Here is a 20,292-nt window from a genome sequence, read left to right on the forward strand (position 1 = left end):
AATTTACTACCATTAACTCGCGGTGAAATTTACGCGTGAATCTCGAAAAAACCCTTGTGTTTCGTAATGCGCTCAAGGCGGAGAGATAATTTTTCTGTAGCTCGGTTTTTCTTGAAGCTGGTCTGGCAAAATGGGGAAGACGAAAATGGATACGAACGCTAGAGTGGCTGGGCGACGAGAACAAACTGAACAAAAGAAAGCGCGGCGGAGCAAATGTGCATGGATAATATTCCAATGGATCTCAATGAGTTGGACGATTCATCGGTATCGGACTCAACAAAAGAGTCAATGTACACGTCGCTGTTATAGCTGTCGAGTTCCCAAATTTTTACAGAATCTTTCTCTACTCTTGACTCGATCTTTTTGCCCGCTTGATACGATAGCTATAGCTTCATCCGCGAGGCCAACTTTCGCTTCTTCACTCATTGATGTGTTTTCATTCGTTCTTCGCTTTTTCGAACTAGTAAACAGAGTTTTCCGTGGTCCATGTTTACTTGTAACTTAATAGAATTACATCTAATACGAAAAATGCTTGGATCTGAGTAGCCAGCCAATTCGTGGTATCCATACATTCCCGCGAAAGTAGTCTCGGTTGATTGCCTACGCGTTATAGGGCTGTCAATCAAGAGGGAACTTTTACTTCCGGCCGTAACGTAAAACCTCCATTTCTCCGCCAATATTGAGTTTTTTTCAATTTTGTTTTCAGAAATTAAAGATTACTCTTCGACCATTACTTTGAACCAAAAATCCAAATTTGAAGAAAATTGCCGATCTGAAGGTATACTGTAACCTTAAATGCCAGGAGGAAACAGTCTTGAATATCCATGATCTTGCACACGCTTCTTTAGTCTTAATTCGCAGGGTTCAATATTTGTTTTATCGTTCGTTCACCGAGTTCGAAAATTTAAAGTTTCTCAGCTGAACCCCGTGTACAGAATGGTTTATAGCGGAGCTCCAGTGAGCGAAGCGAGCCAGCGGAGCACCATTGATAAGGAATTTTGGTTTAAACCATCAAGACGAGAAAACTTGGTTATGACGTCAAAGTACGAGCGGACGTCCGTTCGTACAGACTGTCTGGGGGAAGGGGAGGGGAGACTCAAGGTAACTCGAACGGGGAAGCTGAAGAGTGCAATCTTTTCTTGGCTGGAAATCGCGCGTATGTCGCTTCTGGACAGCCCGCGTTTTTCTGCCAGGAAATAGAATGAGAATAGCATTATTATTTTGACAGAGAGAGCATTTTTTTTTAGCGAAATAGTTGTTCCCAAAAACAGAGGTTTTCCAAGAAACAAAACTCATTTTCATCCAGTATGTCATCAAACGAAAGCGGAGTTGATTTTACGTTTTCAAGACAGGATTTAACTGAAACAGAACGCCTCGAGTAGATGAGTACTATTTTTTCACTGGAGTTTCACTTTTAGCCTTAGCTAAGTGTAGATATTACAATTGGCCGGTAGTTGCATCGTTTCCTGCTTATCAAAATTCGATAATAACATTGAATTTCACCGTGCCATTTTTGAAATACAAGTACTTAAAACTAAAATAAAGGGCGTTTTAGTAGGTGATACTGTTGCTATGGTTACCTATTGTGTCACGTAAATGATGATAACGTGTTCACCGATGATTGGGCAAGAGTAGTTATAATGACCCATCAAAATATATGCTGGAAACCGTTTTGAGTCACTTTAAATCACTTTCTGACAGCTCAGAGAAGCGAACTGCCATTCCCTTTAATTTTCCACACAAGAACGTGGTTATAATTGCGCATGAGTAGTTCTTGATTTGTACTTTTTGTGTATATTGTTTCCATTAAATTATTGACTACCCTAGTCTGTGTACATCCGCTCCTTACCCTACAAAAAATCGGGTGGGGGGGGGGGGGAGGGGGGAAGGTGCTTTACACAGGCTATAATTAATCAAAAGTAAGAAAAAATGTTTAAAAAAAAATATTTTAATAGGTGTTCGAAAAACAATATAATTACCAACTGCATTGGGATAAATATATTGCGTGAATTGATTTCTCAACATAAATAAGAATGACCTTCCGCACATACCGTACCCACCGAGTCTTCAATGTGTCTACCTGGTAAACTGGCGGTACAGTGTAAGTCACAAAACAGCCTTAATTTCTGAAAGAAGAAACAGTTGAACGTAGTGTTCATGAGAGCATCCCACAATGCAGAACTGAAAACCAAAATGGAACTTGCAGCACACTTTATATTATTGTTCACGGCAAACAAAACGAAGGTGACTTAACAAGTGAAATCAACTGCTTCCGGCGTGGAAAGGTCGTTTGACTTTGTATGGAAATAATCGACATAACATAGAAAGTAACATAGATTGATAAGTTATGCCATATGGGCTGTATGCTATGATATCTTTAATTACTTTCACAATTGTAGTAATAAGTTAATGCTGATGGGACATTATAATCGCCAACAAACGACTGTCCTTTACAAAGCATGCTTAACTCCAAACCAGTGCTGCGTTGTCGACTTAGGCGATGAAGAACAGCGGTGATTAGTATTTATGGAAATATACCGCCCGAAATTCTGTTCGTCACCGTTTGCACCTGGACTTCCATCAAATTGGCAGCCCTTTAGCTTGCTTTGGTAACTATTCATGGTCCAAGCTTTCCCAGATTGCTGTTTTGCATGAGCGGTACAGTTCGAGCACTCATTTCCCCGGATGTTTATGTATTCAAAAGGCAAACACATAGAGCTATAGGTTCCAAATATGTTGACAACTTTCAGCTTGACGCGTGCGTAGTCAGTATACTGCAGACCCTCTGTTGGGAAGTTACAGGTTGCTCGAAAGTGTGTTGACTGATTAGCAATGGACCGCATCTGTGGTAAGGACAGGCGGTACGAGCTCCAATCCACATCATTGTTAGCATGATTCACTGGGAAATCAGCGCCAAACCTTTTGTTTTTAAACAGATCGTTATTAGCCAAGGAAAACGATTGTATCAACACCCAAACAAATTCTGACTCTGAATCCATGTCGCAGAAAACAGAAAACACTTGGTTCGCAGAATCAAAGATGATGTATTTTCCTGATTTCGAAACTCCGTTCTTAGCAATATCTTTACAGGTTCTTGGATGTTTAATCTTTTCACGGGGGTAAGTACAGTTAAACCGTTTGCTGTGAGAGTCACAAATATCCTGACATACCCCTCCGTTGACACAAGGATTGTCGCGGCAGCATCTGTTCGTACAGCCATGTTTTCCTGGAATGTATTTCCCTCCACCCTAACATACAAAACATGCATTGTTTATGTTTTTCGATACTGTTAGACTGCAAACTTCGAGGCTGCTTTTGTAACAATAGAATGTTTCTGTCGAGGGCCTACTGATGGGCTGAAGAGTTTCAGCGGAAATTTTGTTACCTCAAATATTCAGTCCGGATGCGGAGTTCAAAGGACTTTTAGAGCATGAAATATCCAAGGGAAAATTTCAGCCCATCAGGCAATATTAAATCCTCTGTTGTCTTTGTTATTCACCACTTAATTCACAGGGAGCAGAGGAGTCTTATTCGACCGTATGTCCAGCTAACTTCACCGCACGGAAGAGAGGTCGATCTTGATGAAGCACATCATTATGCGTTAATAATCGTTAATAAACAAAGCCTAACGCGATCGTGTTACGTTAATCAAGTTTTGAAAATTTATCCACACAATTCTAACTCGAAGAATGCTGAGCCGAAAATGGTTGTCTCTGGCTGATAAATCCACAAACAATTACAGCTCACCTTTATAATATAGCTCCTCACCAAGTCATAATAATTAACTCCTTGTTTCCATTTCAACGCTGCTGGCTCCAATTCTTTGTTAATAGTGTTAAGTTCACAGTTATTTTCTTTAAAGACAGGAAAATAATTCATGGATATGCACAAACAGTCATCTTTACACATCATGTGGCATTGGGCGGCGCTGTGGACTGTTGACCTTCTAAACACGTGACCCTCAAGGATGTGGTTATAGACGACATCTTCATCGACAAAAAATTTGAAGTCCTGGCAAATTACGTCACTGTGCGCCTCAGTGAAGAGAGTCAGCTGCGATACCAAAAAGATAATTTGTAGAAAACGCCTGGCTTTCATAGTGGATCTACCAGAAGAGGATACAAAATGAGTTTAAGTTATGTGAAAATGATTTCCTAACTGTATGGACGTTTTTAAATTTGCCTTCGATTAAACTCTTTAAATGGGTAAACAGTCATCAAGGTCCTACAGAATTGACCGTTGCGCATTGAAAAAGGGGATGGATATTATAATGTTTTAGAGGATCATTGCAGTTTTACATGGTGATATAATTTTAAGCTAATGAAAATACTGCACTCTGATTGATTGGATTATTGTCGCACACTATTTAATGCTTAGTCAGGTAATAGTTGATGAGGCCCTCGGTCTCATCAACTTAATAGCTCACACTCTTCTCCTTCAGACCTTTAGATGAACATAGAAAGAGTTCACCCTCCCTATGTGGATTTCAGAATCTAATACTTGGATAGATGATAGTTGATGAGGCGTTCGGCCTTATCTGAACTCATAGCTCTCACTCTTCTTCCTCAGACCTTTAGATGAAGATAAAAAGAGTTCACCCTCCCTGTATGGATTTCAGTATTTAATACTTGGATAGATGATGGTTGATGAGGCCTTCTAGAGATCGAAAATATTGTACATTCACTTCTCTAGGCAACACTAGTTGCTAATGTATCGCGCCCATGGGCTGATAGTTGCCCCTGGAACTTTTATGTTGTAAAAAGCTACATATAAGGCCTCCAACATTGTTCTTTAGCCAATACATTAAATTTCATATTTGAAGGTCTAGAAATCTTGTACTCGCCTATAGCCACCAGATGTTGATGCGCCTGCGTTTGGCTTGGGAATAGCTCCTATTTTCCCCACATTCCTCCCCTCCCCTCCCCCTCTTTTTGGTTTTCCTGTCAGTCAGTTGTATAATCATTAGAGCCTTATTTGCTTTGTTGTGTTTTGTTAGTGACTAGTATCTCGTTGAAGCCTGGTAACGCTACACGGATGGCATGAATATCAATAGGAACCGAAAATTTAAACTTGATCTCCAATATTATTATATTACTAACTCTCCGCCAAGAAATGTGCGCCTTATGCGCCATATATTTACATGTATGCGCATTCAGTGATAAGAGTGATGGCCTGTTGCTATCTAAACAGCAAAGTTAAGCGCGTTTTCAGTAGAATCTGGTCCTGCTCTTGTTTCAAATTACTTAAAGGTCAAATGAACCAAAACTGAGACATTTTTTCTTTTTAATTTGAGCCCAATGTGTTCAGTAAGTATAAAATAAACAGATTCTGAAGTTTCAACGAAATGGACGAAGCATTGCGGAGATATTGGAATGTTAAAATCACTGTTTTCTAGCCTTCATAATCGTGGAGCAGTCGGGTAAATTGTCGGATAATTGTCGAAAATAAAACTTGTGACGTCACTGTTGGTGAGCTCAAGAAATGCGGCAAATTTGAAACTGTTTTGGTTTCAAGTTCACAGTGAACTTCAGAGGAAAACCACTCAAAATCCAAAGTTAGCACTTTCAAGCAAGCTCACCCAGGAACCAAAATTCAAAAGAGAATGGCTTATAACAATGAATAGAGAATACTTGACGTCCTCGAAGCAATTGCGCGTTTGTGTAGAACACTTAACCGAAGACAACTTTGAACAAAATCTTGCGGTAAGGAGTTTGCTGGGACCCTCTTTCAAGCTTCGTCAACTTGTACTTAAGAAAGACGCGGTGCCGACAATTCTTAACTTCATTATGAATCGTTGCAACCCGGCAATTGGACACAAAACGACGAAAAACAAGCGAATAATGCCCGCAGAACACTGGGCGAGCACCTCGGCCATTTCGCAAGTAAAATAAGGTTTGTATTCAGATCCAAAACCTTCCCCACGAACGACTCACTGACGCAGAAACGTAGCAATTTTCAAGACAATAGTGACGTCACAAAGCAGTCCCAGCTCCATTCCTTCCGTTAAAGTGAGCGGTCATTTTGGAAACATTTTGCGTGAAGCCATCGGCTGTCTTCGTGCTTTTAACTTTTTGACTTCTTTCCACTGCTCAGAAAGAAAATTTTCTGCATAAGTTTCATTTTTTTCATTTCATTTTTTTTTTAACATTTCGTCGGTATAAATTGGCTGAAGAAAATATGTCTAAATTTTGGTTCATTTGACCTTTAACGCGTAACGTGTTAAGCCCGCTTTTTGTGTGATGGTTTTGGGATTCAAATTATTCCAAATAGGAGGATTTTTGAATTATTCAACTTGTTTTTTTCTTAATGACCATTCTGTTGGTCTCCAGAGCATGATTCGTAATGTTGTTAGTCAAAATATAGATTGTGTTGACAAGATGCGAATTTTCAATTCGCGTCATCCCCTGCACCTCCAAATGGAATTCACTACGCGAACTTTGTTCCTCAAAATACAAAAGGAATGCTCTGAATTTTGTAATAATTTTTACTCTTACAAAAGGTGTATGTAAAATACACTATTGTGTTGAATTTGATAGTACAACTTCATGAACAGTACAAAATCCAAACACATAGAAATATTGTGTAAACTTCTCTACAGCTGGACCTCGCTCGCCCAAAGAAGTGTGATAAAACGCCAAGATTTTCTTTCTGGAGGCATTCAGGAGTTAAAACTAGCATTTAAACATGTTTTTGGCATATCGGTTTTCCAGTAGAAAAAAAATCTTGTTAGTACGGTTCGGCTCTCTCTTTAAAAATATGATATTTGTAGCGCTATTGCACTTTCCGAAATGACAAGGAGCCAGCGTCAGGACAGAGCTATTGTTTTTGCTCGCCGTTAATTGCATCACTAGTTGATAACGTTATAAAAGTGGTTATCATTATCACTTACGATAGTTTTCCTAGTAAGCAGTTTCTCTTTCACAAATAAGCTCTTTGTAGAGAATTGGGCTTCGGTTTCATAGCCGTGTCCTGAAAGGCAAACCGTTACTCTGCAACCTGTGTTCTAAAAAGACAAATAAAAAAATATGAAGTGTCAAGTTAAAGTGACGTTTGGGGGACCGTTTTCTTGAAAAGCCACACTGTTTTATAGAAGTGATGTTGCTATGGAAACTTTTCTTTTTTTTCGCTGTTCAAATAGTAATATGAGAGGTCCTAAATTGAGAGTGCTGAAATCCCATCTACCAGAGCAGATATATTTTCGGCGGCGATTTCTTGGTGAAGCCCATTCTCGCAGCTATGAGATCGCAGATCTCGGCAATCAGTCAAACACGCATCATTTTACCACCAACAGTTACAGCTTCGTCCAATTTTCAGATATCAGTTTTCTTTATTCGATATCCAAACCCCCCTGTCGGAGTATTGCTGTTCATCGGAAATAGCCACTTTCTAACAGTACATTAATGAATAACTTAAGTTCTCAGACTGAAGGTACTATTTGCTACTGCTCACAATTACTATTCAAGCTCTGCAGATGCATTACATGGATATTGCATGACGGTTAACTTTGCCAGTTGACATTGTTTTATGAAATGTTGACAATTTTTTTAACCGTTTTGACAACGTTTTTCACGGCTTTCATTTAAACAAACAAATCAATATGCAAGAACTGTAAAAGACCGAAATGTTGTTGTTTTAAAGAGAGCAAATGTGAAGGTTTGACAACTCCGCCTCTCACAGTTTTGATATTTTGATTGACCTTTTCAAACCGGGAAGATTTCAAAAAAAAGTTGTAAACAATATGTCAACTTTCTCACGTAGCAATTAAAAGTACTGTAGTCCTCACTGTAATAAGCGAGAAAAATAAGCAAAAAAAAAAAAAAAGAAAGAAAAAAAAGAAAAACAGCTTACGCCAACTGACGTATCAAGAAAACAGTTTCTCCAGTACACTGTAGATGCAAAGTTGTGTGGAATGGTGTAGTTCACATGCTATGCATGACTTGTTTATAAAATGTTTATTTGCACAACCAAACAGTATCGTACCGAAATACGTCGGGATATTATATAACATGACAGGTGTAAATCTAGCTGTAAATCAAGTGCACGCCGTCAAAGCCCAACTCAAAATTAGCCTGACATGCTAGCGTTCGAACAGGTTAAAAACAGCGCACTCCTAGTCTATATTAATTTAGCTAGGCAACCTTAATACTTTGTAGTTATTTACAAGAAATTTAGGTGCATCTTCACTTCTTGTGCTTACATTATTTTAGGGCTATACTCTACACAAAAAGCTTAAAATTATTACTTTTTAAAATTTTCAATAACCATATCATCGACGATAAATCAATGATTAGCTAATGAGCGTGCGATAAATTGCAGACCATTCTAGAATACAAGGCAAAAAAAAAGTAATGATTTCCCACGAGAGAAATGGAAGCAGATTTTCTTTACTGGTCTTTGAATACGAAAATTAATTAGTAAACAAATAAAATAGAAATCTAGGAAGCCCGTAATTTTGTACGAAGCATTTTTTGTTGTCCTTAAGATTGCCAGTTCAAGTTCATTGTTATAGTAACTATTAACATAGAGCTCAGTGTTCTTAAGCGAAGGAAGATAGGTAAAAGATCCGCAGTTCAGTGTGGTGAATTTCAAAAGCACCTTAGGTGGTCGTTTTCTTTTCCCAAGAAGTGTAATATTCTGCTTTACAGATTACTGATGACGATGCCAAACCCGGCTTTGGAATTATTCTTGGAAAGCTCTCGTGACAAATGAATATTTTATGGGCTTCTTTTCATCTTTAAAATACCAATCTGCTCATTGATGAAATGCAAAACCGCCACATTACTAGATCAAACTGACTTTAAATGCATTCTACGTTATGTCACTATGACGAAACTCCATGAACGATTTTGTGAAAGCTTTCAGTGTAAAAAATGTGTTATATATTATCGAAACATTACATCTAATCGCATGCTAAAATTAAGAAAACTTTTCAAACCTTCCCTTCGCTGATGGTCAAGATAAAGAATAGGACTAGTTGGTGTATCAATATGGCACCTGTCTTGGACCTAAGAGGCTGAATTTCGCTAGTTGCTTCCATTAAAAATATCAAGATCTGAGAATCAAACATTATTTCACTTACCCGTTGATGAAACCACAAAACAGTGCTCTATAAGATCTTTCGACAAATTTCACTGGCAAAATTATTTTAACTTGTCACTTGGTTTGTTGAATACCTTCGGAAAAGCACGCCTTTTCACATGGATTGGCACACACCTTTTACGACGATAACAAACATTATCTTTTTCTCAACTCGTGAGCGAGCAGAATTCAACAAATCCAGTAATCTGATCGGTTCCTGGAGCGGGCTGAATTTTCTCAACCGGACCGCCACAGCGGGTGGAATCCGTCGTGTTCATCTATTGTTGTAAACGAATTAGCGGTAATCGTCAATCGTTCGCCCTTTTTATCCTTCCTTAGACGATTGATCAACGTTAGTTTATCCCTATTCACCCTTAAATGGAAAGGAAAGTCACTGTGAGTAAATTCAATTGAGTTTTTTGAAGTTGTGAGAGGTTGTTTGGCTGTTTGTTGTAGCTTTTGTTGTCCTCAAGATTGTCGATGTAGTTGTAGTTTTTTTGTTGTTAGCGAAATACGTCACGGTATTATATAACATAGCAGGTGTAAATTTAGCTGTAAATGAAGTGCCGTCAAAGCTCAGCTAAAAATTATCCCGATTTCCTAGCGTTAGAACAGTTTATAAACAGTATATTCCTAGTCTATATTAATTTAGCTAGAAAACCTTAATACTTTGTAGCTATTAAAAAAAAAATTAGGTGCAGCCACATTTATAGCACATGCATTATTTTAGGGCTGTACTGTACACAACAAGCTAAAAATTATCACTTTTTAAAATGTTCAATATCCATATCATCGACGAAAAATCAATGATTAGCTAATGAGCGTGCGACTGCGGAGAATTGTAGAGTTCAAGGCAAAAAAAAAGTAATGATTTTCTACGAGGGAACTGGACGCAGATTTTCTTTACTGGTCTTTGAATACGAAAATTAATTAGTAAACAAATAAAATGGAAATCTAGGAAGCCCGTACTTTTGTACGAAGCATTTTTTGTCGTCTTTAAGATTGTCAGTTCGAGTTCAATGCCATACTAACTATATACGTAGAGCTGTTCTCAAATGAAGGTAGAGAGGTAAAAGATTCGCAATTCAGTGTGGTTAATTTCAAAAGCACCTTAGGAGGTCGTTTTCTTTTCCCAAGTAGTGTAATACTCTGCTTTACAGATTACTGATGACGATGCCGGCTCTGAAATTAACTTTCGAAAGCTCTCATGACAAATGAATATTTTATGAGCGTCGATATTTTCCCCTTTAAAATATTAATCTGCTCATCGATGAAATGCCAAACGGCCGCATTACTAATTCAAGCTGACTTTGAATGCATCCCACGTTAATCTCACTATGGCGAAACTTTTTCCATCAACGATTTTGTGAAAGCTTTCACTGTAAAAATGTGTCATATATCATCAAAACATTACATTTAATGGCAAATCCTTATAGAATCATTCTAGTACCTTCAACATGGTAGTCACCCACTAGTTAAGCTTGTAATTTCAGTATCAACAAAGTAAAATTATACTGAGAAATTTCAATCTTTACATCGCCGAGGATCAAGATAAAAGGACTAGTGTCTAAAATTTGTCTACAAGTTAAGAGACTGAGTTTCGTTTGCTAGCATTGAAAATATCAAGATCTGAAAATCAAACATATGTTCACTTACCCGTCGATGACACCATCCAACAGTATACTTTAAAGAACTTTCAACAAATGTCACTGACAAAAGGAATCGTAAATAGTTAGAGTCGCTTGGGTGAACTCGAACTTGATAGAACATTGCTTCCAGGTTTGACATCGAGGCAACAAGCACGTGTCGGTATCGCGACCTAACCCCTGTAACAGCTGGTCGTTAAGAGAGGTGCCACTGTAATACTTCGCTGAGCAGCCAAACACAACTCGGACCTTGTGTAGCTTCTATAGCTGAAAAATTAAATGGTGCGGGTATGCGTAGGCATCACGTGTCTTTCAGATTACAATAATCTTCAAATTGCTTCCCGAGGTTAGCATTGGCGTCATTGAAGTTGGCAATTGGCTCTTCAAGCCCTGCCCTTCCAAGGGATCCGTTTAACACCCATTCAAGAACGATACGTATAGCGAAGGGTCTACCATTTCCGCTTTCCCTCACTTTCCCTGGTTTGCAGTACTTGTGGTAAGTCGCTGCCAATCAAAAGGCCAATTTCTGCTTCAATATTGGCAACTGTGATACTCTCTAGGTGTGACCACCGGCTCCCGTCCTCTTTTGTACCAACAGCGTCGGATGATACGGGAAGAGCCGCATAGAGTAAACAATGAATAACCCAATCACGTTGTAGTCGCTGAGATTAGAAACTTCTAGATTTAAGCGAGAGCATTCAATTGCTCTATTGGACGTTTGCATCGTAGTGAGTGAAAGGGTCGTTTTCTCTGCATTGGCATCGGATTTTCTGAGTAGAGCATCAGTGCAGAACAACATGTTTTAATCCGGAATCAAGAAACGCACACGTTAGCACTTTGTTGTCTTGGCCCTTGCTTTGACCTTCACCGTCAGAATTGATAGTTCTACAATAGAGGAGCCGCTGGATGCTTGAAATGTTTCACTTTCGACGTAGCCGTTACTTACTTGCTTTGCGGTTGTGATTGTTCCGGTGCTTGTAGTCCATTTACTCTGGTTTGGTTGCGATGGCGTTACTTCCTAACTTCGTTCTTTCTCGTGTAGATGGGAAGAATGATTTCTAGTACAGCCTTGAACACCACAGAAGCTTTGCCTTGGACAATCTTGTAAAAAGTGTTCCGATACTAAACAATTTAAGCTCAGTTTTTAGCAAGAGCAAACTTGAATCGGTCGCGTAAACGTAATTTCTGGAAGTCGTTGCATTGCGAAATCCAGTGATTTTTGTTAATGAGGGACTCTTCAATTCTTTCCTCTCTGGAGTGCTTGGTGACAGATAGGGTGGCTTTGCCTGGCCTTTCAAGAAAGATGACTTTGCATCCCTTTTTGGCTGGCCGCTGTACTTGAAGTTGCTGGATCGGCTCTGTTCACCTTGAATCTTTCGAAGATAGGATGGTTCGTCACTCTCTATCCGGCCTCGACGAAGTCTGTGATGTCCTTCAAGTTGGGATCTCTTGCTTCTTTCTGGATAATATTGTCAAGTAGTTCGCGCCATTTTAGCCGAACTGGATAAGATAGCCGGTCTATGATTTTCCTCGGACCATCTTGATTTTCCAGGCGGTCTAGGTAGCCGATCTCTTTTAGCGTGTTTCGAGAGTTATACTTGTAGGGGTGGCGAATGGTCCTCCAAAAAAAATGATAATCTGGGTATCGTAAAATTTTAGTCGAATTTCATGGGTCTCTCAATTTTCTTTTTTAGCGGTTATCTGCGTGCCTCAATCTTGATTTTTTCTTTTTTCTTTTCTTCTTTTTTTTTTTCACGAAGCTGTCTCGGAAACTCGATTTTTTTTGCATTAATGAAAATTTTATCTCATTCAAATATACATTCAAATTTCCTCAAAAGAGCTAATCCTAAATTCTCCTAAATTTTCTGATTCCAGAAATTCAAAACTTGCCGCCTGTTCCAGAGAATATCATAACGTAGTGTTATGGTGAATTTGTAGTTCCAGCTGGTTCGTAGAAGCTGGTCAAAAGACTAAAATCAAGAGGAATAAGGAAACCCAAACAAAGCACGATAAGCAACGAAAATGCGAAGGGTTCGCACTCTCATTTCAAATACCTCTCAGGCTCGCAATTAAAGAAAAAACATTAGCCTCACATTTGCGTTTCGCTAACCTTCTATTAATATACCTCAGATGTTAGTAACGTTATAGTTGTGTTGTAAAGTCTTCGATACCGATGTTGATCGTTTTTGACTGAATATTGGGCGGATTTTAATAAAAAAGATTGCATCCGACTACCCAAAAAAAGACCTATTTCGATTCTCAGTGCAGAGAAACCTGGCTAACGAATAATATGCTCGGCAGTTTTGTATGCCCTTACAAATACTATGTCACAAGCAGCTCGTATTATTTATTGATGTTATCACATCACATTGAAGCTTGCAACGATTATAAACCAGTAGGCGTCTAACTACACTAAGCAAACAATTAAATAAAACCATAACTGGTTTTCGTTTACGAGTACAACTTGCTTTTGTATTGCTTAGCTGAAATATGTGGCTTTTAATCTTTATCTGTTCATATTCGGACATTGAAGGATATATATCGAGAAAATTGAAGAAAAAAAAGAGTCATTTTATCCCACGATCATGCCAGGCTTTTATGCCTACCCTATTGAATCCCTTTAAGAGTTTGGAGGAAATGTTGAGCGACAGGGAAGAAAACAAAAGCTAAAATACTGGCGAGGAAAAATTGCCTGATCGTAGGCCTTCGAAACACCTGCCGTCAAATGAAAAGGAGGCATGATAGAGGGAGGTTGAATGTTGTCGTTTTATGTCCAAGTCATGAACACGTCAAGCATGTTCTAGTTTCTAAAACGAATCACGGAAAGATATATTATAAGTAATATACAGTAAGCAGTTCTAACGTTTTTTGGGGAAATATGTCGTCTACCAAAGGAAATAATAATCCTTATAATCCCTTATTCGACAGAAGCTTTTATCATCGCCAATTACTCAGGAGTAATTCCCCAGCAATGCGAGTACAGACTAATGCAAATTGACCTGATTTAGACTTACAGCTAAATCTGCTATCTACATGCAGCACATCCTTAGCCTTTAGTTTTATGGAAGCTGTTCTCAACTGGTATTTTATCTTGATGTGTTTCGATATCTATGCTTCCCAAAATTTCGGAGATCAAGAGCAATATATTGCTGGCGGGAAACATTTAATATGTCTTATTCGTGAATAAAATAAAACCAATAAGGACATGAATTTAGAACACTGATAGTATCAACTCACCAGCTTTACAGGCAATGGAACTCTAGAATGATATTATTTGCTGAAAAATTCAATAGAGATGATGTTAGAAACTTTCCAAACACTGCCTTTCAAAATGAAACAGGTATTAACAAACAATTAACATTCCTGAATAATAAGTTGTATTATTTACAGTTTAATGTTTTCTTTACGTCGTCACCATAGATTACAATGTTTCGCGCAAGAAAAGGTAAGCTGGCCAATAGCTTTTACATTTTGAAATCAAAATATCTTCCAAATAACACCAACTTAAAATATTTATCGTGAGTAGCCTCACCTAGCAGTGACTAAACTGTTTGTTTCTGTTTCCCAATAAAAAAGACCCTGGGGATAGGAACCTATTAACACAGAGCTTTGGCAGTCAAAACAAGGAATTAGGTATTTTCGTTAACGCGCTCATCTTCTAAAAGTAATTATGCAAAGGTTAGTACCCGCTTTACCTCATGGCAACCGTCGTTATTTTCAGTTATTCCACTATTGCTAAATCAGTTTTGTTTGAAATCACACACGTTGCTGCAGAAGCTCATATTATAAACGAATTAAATTGGAAAGAAAAGACATCAGTTTTGTTGATGGGTTAAATCCACCGATGTAAGAAAGGAAAAATGTGTCTTATAACTAAGCAAATACTGAAGCCTTAAGTTCGTCCTCGCTCTCCAAACCAAGCTTTCACTCCGTTTGATAGAAGCGTTTTACATGCGTATTAATCCTTACCTGTTCTTACTATATTTTAAGGAAAACGACCAATTTTTTAAGTTTGCAAGACATGTTTCGACAGAGCTTCTGTCATCTTCAGTTGAATGAATGATTACAAAGCAAGTTGAATAATAAGTAGGCAAAAATGCTAATTAAGACAAATAGTAACAACAGAACGTGAAAAGGTGTAAGTTAAAAGGATAATTTTAGATTTACATGGTGTAATTGCTGATTGAGGGAAGGTAGTTCTTTTTGAATATGAATAGCCTCCTTTATCTTGAGTTGAAAGCTGGTAGTGGCGTGATCTAAAATATGAAAGCAGAAGAACTACCTTCAAAAAGAACTACCTTCCCTCAATCAGCAATTACACCATGTAAATCTAAAATTATCCTTTTAACTTACACCTTTTCACGTTCTGTTGTTACTATTTGTCTTAATTAACATTTTTGCCTACTTATTATTCAACTTGCTTTGTAATCATTCATTCAACTGAAGATGACAGAAGCTCTGTCGAAACATGTCTTGCAAACTTAAAAAATTGGTCGTTTTCCTTAAAATCTTTACATGTCTGCTGCTATCTAGATCTTACTATATTTGTTTTATAGCTTGAACAAATGGATGTTAAAAGTTATATACCTGTAAAAGACCGTAAGAAAGAAGTGATTTTTACCAGTCGCATGTTCTCTGCTAATCGGCACGTGCGTCTCAATTCTTTGTATCTGACAACACGTGATTTAAATGTGGTTTACATCTAAGTAGTCAAATCTCTTGACCGTTTATCGCGCGTTTGGTTTTCGGGCCCGAAAAGCCATTTGTGAACCTACCAACCGCTTGTTCAGGAAAGCCGATCTTTTAACATGTTTTGAAGATAACAAAAAGCAAACTGACCGTAAAGTTTGACGACTTAAATGCCCCCCGTTCTTGAGATACAGAGGGAATCGTGACACCCGAAAATAGTCCGTAAAGTTTCGGGACTTTCGAGAAACGGGCCCCTGGACGTATACATCAAATCAAATTGAAACAAACATCTATCTTGCAATAAATACGTTGCAATTTATACGTAGCACTGATGTTAACGTATATTTTGAATCCGAGAACAACTAGAGCAGCTCTCGGGGATCATTAGATTTAGTTTTATAATTCTGAATACGTCACAGGAAAGCCGTAGATGTTACTAAAATGAGAGTGTGCTCTTGCCGAAGTTATCAGCGATTAGGTTATTTCGAATGATCCTATGGTTCTATTTTTATCCCGATCTCAGTTAGGCTTTTTCTGACATGTTTATCGTAATTAAGTAAAATGTAATTTCCGTAATGCATTCCACAGACTTACTCTCATTGTTTAGTTTTTGTTTTAAATGCACCTAAAGCAGGGGCACCCAACGAGCGTTTTCTCTCTAATGCTGTTAGATGCTGTTTTAGGCTATCTGGAGTACTTTTAAAGCTCTGTAGGTTAATTTTAGGTTGCACTAAAAAAATTTGATCTGTTCGGATATTCTAGGGGAACTTGAGTATTCTCGAATTTATTAGGGCTTTTTTGTCCATTTCCCGAAAACCTTAGGTCTTATCGCCTTTCCGAAAATGATAGCTGACCTTTTTTCGGTACTCAAAACGACATTTTCAACAGTCCGAAAACAACAGACATTAAATTTCTCATGTCACGAAAGTTCGAGGTGCCAATTCTCTCAAGAAAATCAGAGGGGATTAAAGGCCTTCCGAACAGATAATTTACCGAAACGATCCGTTGGGTGCCCCTGCTAAAGTTTAGTGGTTCTTATTTTTCCCAGTAACTCGATGCATTTCTATATAAATCGTTTTTGATGGGGTTTATTTTCTTATTTCAACTGTTAACTGCGATTTAAGACATTACGCAATGACTACAATCACTTTTACATGTCGGGACGAAATTATGAATCTACTTGGATAAAGCGAACGGCAAATGATGGATGTGGTGACTACGTTAATCGAGGATAGCTGAAACATGCAAAATAACAAAGGTAGCTAAAGCTGGTGTGCATTCCAGCTAGCTGCCTGGTAGTCCAAAGATTAAATATCGTATTGGAATAAAACAACTGTATTCAAGAGCTAATAATACGAAAAACTTACATGAAAAATAATCGTTCACCTGACTTTTCTATAGTGTTTCACGTACTTTGTACGTCTGGTTACGGTACAAGTTATCTAGCGCTAGTTCACTTTAGTGCATAATCTTTGTTTACGCTATTGCTTTTTTCCTTCACAACTTCACTCTTAGCAGTAAGGATATTCAAGCCACGCGCTTTGGATTCCTGTTCCCATGAACTTTAAATCACAATCAATTTGTGTATTTGCTTCGCTGTCCCGTCTGTGTGCATAAGAAACAGAATTGCTCTCCCCTCGCTTGTTTTGCGTTCACTCCAGGAAGTTGTGGAAGCAAACAAACCCGCGATGGTGATTCTTCGAAAACAAGCCATGTAAAAATACCTTCTTTTTATATAATAATAATTGCTTTGACTACAAATAAAAGCTTTGTTCGTCGACTTGTACAAGATAGAACGACAACAGTTAAATTATCTTTGAACGCGAGGCCCCGTCCACACAACGGAGGAGAAATTTAAAAATGCAGCTTTATTTCTACGGTAAGACGTACCGTCCACACTAATCCGTCACGAAAACGGAGCTTTTTGAAAACGTTCTTTACACCGGAGGAATTTGATAAACCCCGGGTATGCGTCTTCCTCCAACAGGAATTATAAAACGGACCAGTAATTCCCGTGTTCTGTGGACAGAAAATTTTTAATGCGTTTTAAAATGTTCGACAATTTAATTTTAAAATTACCAGAACTTTCTCGACACGTTTTGAAGATAATTAATATTGTTAAGAATATTCAACGCCGATCAAATTATCGATCACTGTCTTGTAATTATAAAAACGTTTTTCATTTGACTAAGGGGCATCTCTTTATTCCTTGCGAAATCTTTGTTACACTTTGCGGCTTTTAGAAGAAGGATCAAATATATAAGAAAATACTTGGAATAGGAAACCGGGGATTTTATAACATCTTATCTGTTAAGAGATGTAACTTAAAATATGCTTTTGGCCTGAGGGAGATAAGAAAATATTAGCGCACCAGACATTAAATGGTTTGGTAGTCAGTGAAACCATGTTAACGCACAGGAATGTTTATAGCGTGCATTGTCATTGATAATACAAAAGACGCTGGCCTCACGGAAATCCATGAAATACACGTGACCTACTGGGAATAAATAAGAGCACCGGCCTGCAGTCTTCGTCAGTGCATGAAGAAAGTCCTACATATCTCGCCAGGATCCGTCCTCACAAGTTCTAAGTTCCAAGGAAAGGTAGGACATCAAACAGTGCTTTTGGATTCCAAGTTACAAGATACCACGTGGGGTTGAGTCCTCATGGACTAAATCGCAAGTATTTTGCTCATTTTCTTTTTTCCCCCTCTCCTAAGTCTCCAAAGTTTCTCTCTTAGTAAAGAAAGCTATGGAAGCGAAGCTTTGTTTGTGCCTGAGGTTGTTAATTTGGGGCACTCTTACCGTACAAGGACAAATTCCAAACAAATCAGGGGCACCCAACGGATCGTTTCGGTAAATTATCTGTTCGGAAGGCTTTTAATCCCCTCTGATTTTCTTGAGAGAATTGGCACCTCGAACTTTCGTGACATGAGAAATTTAATGTCTGTTGTTTTCGGACTGTTGAAAATGTCGTTTTGAGTACCGAAAAAAGGTCAGCTATCATTTTCGGAAAGGCGATAAGACCTAAGGTTTTCGCGAAATGGACAAAAAAGCCCTAATAAATTCGCGAATACTCAAGTTCCCCTAGAATATCCGAACAGATCAAATTTTTTTAGTGCAACCTAAAATTAACCTACAGAGCTTTAAAAGTACTCCAGAAAGCCTAAAACAGCATCTAACAGCATTAGAGAGAAAACGGTCGTTGGGTGCCCCTGACAAATTCAAGAAGAACATTTTGGAAGTTGCTGCCAGGCAAATTCCTGCAGGTGAGTGTCCCTTTCATCCATTGCTTGACGACTGTTTGTTCTTATCATTTATTTCTTTAACTGAGTCGTTGGACATGGCAATTCAACAAACTGAAATTCTTAGTTTTTGAGTGGGATCGACACTTTGATGGCTGACAAACAAACATTGTTTTCTTGGTTACAGCCCTCGAAGATGCGCATGCGAAGTCTTCTGAGCGCGCTGCGAAACTGCCGTCCCCCTTGAATATAGGTATGAGTTTAGGGAATATATCCTCGTAGCATTCATGTCGATGGAATTATATATAAATCCTCAGTAACATTTCCCTATCTTCTTTAGAATGTATGGGTAAGGAATGGGGACGCAAAAGTACTCTCACACATAGACCCTTTTCAAAAATGGCTGCCAATTTAACGTTCTTTTGCTTGCATTCAAGGTATCGTGGTAGGTGGATTGACAGTGTTTGGAAATCGCGCTCTGACGCTGGCGCTTTGAAAGAAAACCCCATCAACCTATACATTTTCTGAAAGCTTAATAGTTATAGAATAAAAAGATATCTTTGAAATTTTCTAAAAAGTTATTGTCGCAGTGATATTAAAAGAAATACCCAGAAACACTGCTTCGCTTAAACTGGTTCGCTTCCGCGCGTGAATTATCGGAGTGGCGCGATTTACATCGGAAATGTTCTCTCACACATTACCCTCAAAAATCGTGTCTGCGATTTTCCAGATGTGGTTTGATTTTCTTCTACACCCTCCTAAACTATGATATTTTTAATGCAGACGTTTCCTTCTACAAAAGAGGCCATAACTTTGAAACGGAAGCAAAATTGAAGAAAGCCCGACACAGTTTTTTGAAGGAGGTATCCTAGAACATACCTGCCGATTTTCAGCCAATTCCATCGGAAGACGCGCGTAAACGAACTAAACATGTTCATCCTTATATGCAGTTTTATTTTATCGAGAAAAACACTAAAAAACTTTTATGAGATTTGTATGAATTGGCGTTAATCCCCTCCTCGCATGGGTCAATTTACCACAACAATGGGTTATGACAACTTGAAATAAACAGACGACTAATATTCTGGGGCGGAAACCCGCATCGCAGTGAAGTCGTCCGAGGAGGGAAAAACTACAAGTTAAACTGCCGTGATCTTTACTTAAAAGATTTCGTCGGCGGCATTGGTATTATATTGCTTAAGTTTAGACTCCTCCGTTCCCCAGACATTTTTTGAAACCATGCCTCGTGAAGCCAAAAAGCATGAAAAAGAGGAAATCTCGAGGTCTACATTGTCGTCATCTACATCTGCGCTTGACTCTCTAGTTGTGGAAGATTCGGAATCGCGTCCGTTCTACAACAATTTCGTGCGACTAGCACTTGTTGTGTTTTGTCCTTTAACTTCATTGGCGGGACTAGTGTCCTCGAGTTCCTTCAACCATTCTTCTTGGTTACGTGCGACCCACGGTCGCTCAGAGCCAAAGATCTTGTTCGACGCTGAACCTGTGGGTTCTACCAGATTTTCGCCTCTTCGGCCTCTTCGAAGACGAAAATGAGCAAGAATTTTTCGTCCTGACATACAGAAAATTTGATAAGAACGAAAGCCAACTTGCGATGAAACAACCAGATCAAGAACA

At 38.5% G+C, this 20,292-nt stretch overlaps 1 pseudogene across 1 annotated transcript; it reads right to left on the reverse strand.

Annotated features, from left to right (window-relative positions):
• Window positions 1-1,888: 1,888 nt before the first annotated feature.
• On the reverse strand, window positions 1,889-7,064 carry LOC145485249 (uncharacterized; annotated as a pseudogene). The gene is made up of 3 exons (XR_014049162.1): window positions 6,890-7,064; window positions 3,748-4,105; window positions 1,889-3,248 (listed from the first exon to the last, which is right to left on the reverse strand). The product of XR_014049162.1 is annotated as an uncharacterized LOC145485249 (transcript).
• Window positions 7,065-20,292: the final 13,228 nt, after the last annotated feature.

This window comes from Orbicella franksi, chromosome 4 (genome assembly GCF_964199315.1).
Source record: "Orbicella franksi chromosome 4, jaOrbFran1.1, whole genome shotgun sequence".
Taxonomy (NCBI): domain Eukaryota; kingdom Metazoa; phylum Cnidaria; class Anthozoa; order Scleractinia; family Merulinidae; genus Orbicella; species Orbicella franksi.